Source organism: Calidris pugnax, unplaced genomic scaffold (assembly GCF_001431845.1).
Source record: "Calidris pugnax isolate Ruff unplaced genomic scaffold, ASM143184v1 scaffold9, whole genome shotgun sequence".
Taxonomy (NCBI): domain Eukaryota; kingdom Metazoa; phylum Chordata; class Aves; order Charadriiformes; family Scolopacidae; genus Calidris; species Calidris pugnax.
In genome coordinates, this window is record NW_015090778.1 from 1,805,988 (window position 1) to 1,808,187 (window position 2,200).

The following is a 2,200-nucleotide window of genomic DNA, read 5'->3' on the forward strand; positions in this document are numbered from 1 at the left end:
TCCCTCTGTCCCGCCATCCCTCCGTCCTGCCATCCCTCCGTCCTGCCATCCCTCTGTCCCCCCGTCCCTCCCTCCCACCATCCCTCCGTCCGCCACCTCTGCCCTGTGCCCCGAGCCACGGTGCAGGCGCAGGCGGAAGCGTTGGGGGGCACGGGTGGGTGCTGCCCCCGACCCCCCCAGCTCTCCCGCAGCTCTCCTGGGAGCGCTCATCCCGGACATCCCGCTGGAGGGATGGCAGGAGGCTGTGTGTGCCCGCTCGCCGTGGCTCTGCGGGCATCTAAGAGTCTTCCCACAGATCCGTGGTGCCATGTGCTGTGGGGCAATGACTCCCACCACCCCGCTCCCGCTGCTGGCAGGGCCAGCGTGGGGTGACCTTGTGGCTGGGAATTGTCCCCGGCTTCTGGCTGCGTCTGCCCTGGGAACAGCTGACACCGTCCGGTGGCACCGCGGGCAGGCACGCACCACAGCGGCGCTGGCATCGGCCGGGGGCAGCCCCACAGCTCTCGGCACTTTCTGCCAGCACCAGGGGGGAGCCCACCCATCTATGGCTCTTGGCAGAAATCCCCACTGCCCCCGGAACAGGGGCACAGCAGCGAGACCCCCGCCTGCCCCACATCGGGCTGGACCGGCTGGAGGCTGGTGATGCTCCGTGGGGCAGACCTGGCCCAGATGGGGCTCTGCTGGGGGGGCCTGAGCCGTGCCCCCCTGGTGCTGCAGGTGGGGAGGGGGCACAGCTCTGTAGCACTTGACACTTGCAGGGGGGCCGGGGGGTGTTTGGGTGCCCCCCTTCCCCTTGGGGGCCATATGCTGCCCGTCCCCTGCCTGCCCGGTGCCTCTCCCCTCGCACATGCCCCCCAGCAGCCCTGCTCCAACCTCCTTCATCCTCCCTCCACCATGCTCCACCACACATCCCCGACCCCCCCAACCCCTCCACCCCCGAGCGCGGGGCCCCATGGCTGCCCCCCGCCGCAGCCCGCGCTGTCAGCCCCGCCGAACGAGCGAGCCATAAACAGTTCTTCACTGAGACGTTTTTCACACGCGGGGCCACATGTTAACAGTTTTTCTTTATTTACTGCCTCCATTTCCTCTTTGTTCCAGGAACTTGTCCTCCAACTTCAAGCTGCTCATGATTAGGCAAAAAAAAAAGGGCCTCTAATCTCCCCGATCTGATTTACCGTCACTGAGAGCAGGCGCTTCCCGTTACTGGCCCTGGACCTGGGAGCATGGACAGCCGAGCTCTGCCGGCTGCCGAGCCGAGCCTCTCCTCCCCAAAGCTGCCCCGCTGCCTTCCCAGCAGCTTCCTCTTCCAGTAAGCTCCGAGCAGCCCGACCGGTCACGCCGCAGGTGAAGGGCTGGGGGGAACGGCAGCCATGGGGCCCCGGACCCCACCGTGGCTGGGGCAGCTGCCCCGGGGCAGGGCAGGCTCCGGAGCCGATTCCTCTTCTCCTTCAGGAAGGGCTGGCCGGCTGGAGCATCCCTTGGCCATGGCCTCCTCAGCCGCTCGCCCGTTCGCCCCCGCTGCTGGTGGCCAGGTGGCTTTAGGGTGCCCCGTGGTGCCACCAGGCCACCTGCAACGCTGTGGAGATCACCCGTCCTGGCCGTGCTCTCTCAGTGCTGCTGCTGGAGACCCAAGGGGGCTCTGCGCTGTGCAGCCCCCCCAGCCCGGGCAGGCCTTGGGGTCCATGGCCACACAGGGGGCTCTTTCACTGGGAGGTGGCCACATCCTTCTCAGGACCTTTCAGGGTCCAGAGCCCCACGTCCTGCCAGCTCCCCCCATGGGGGCCTTTCTTCTGGGGGTCTGCACTGGGACTTGCCTCAGGGGTCCCCCTGGCTGCTGCCACCCGGTGAGCCCCCCCCCACCCCGTGGTGAGGCCAGTGCTGGGGCCGGCGGGAGGGCTGGTGGCCACGTGTGGTGCTGGCCGAGCCAAGGCTGCAGGCGTGCGGGCAGCGGGAGGGCAGCACCGGCGCCTGGCTGACGGCTCGGGGGGGGCTCAGCCAGAAGCTGGAGGGGGGGGTTCACCCCGGGGTGGGGGGCTTGCCAGGGGTTGGGCTGTGCCGTGGCTCCGGTGGCCACCCACCTGCCCATGCTGGCTAGTGACTCCCGGCCCCACCGAAAGTGGTTCCAGCGGTGCCTCCCCGGGGCTAAAATTAGCAGCGGGGGCTCAGCGGGGAGCCCGTTCCCGACGGGGAGGATCGTGTT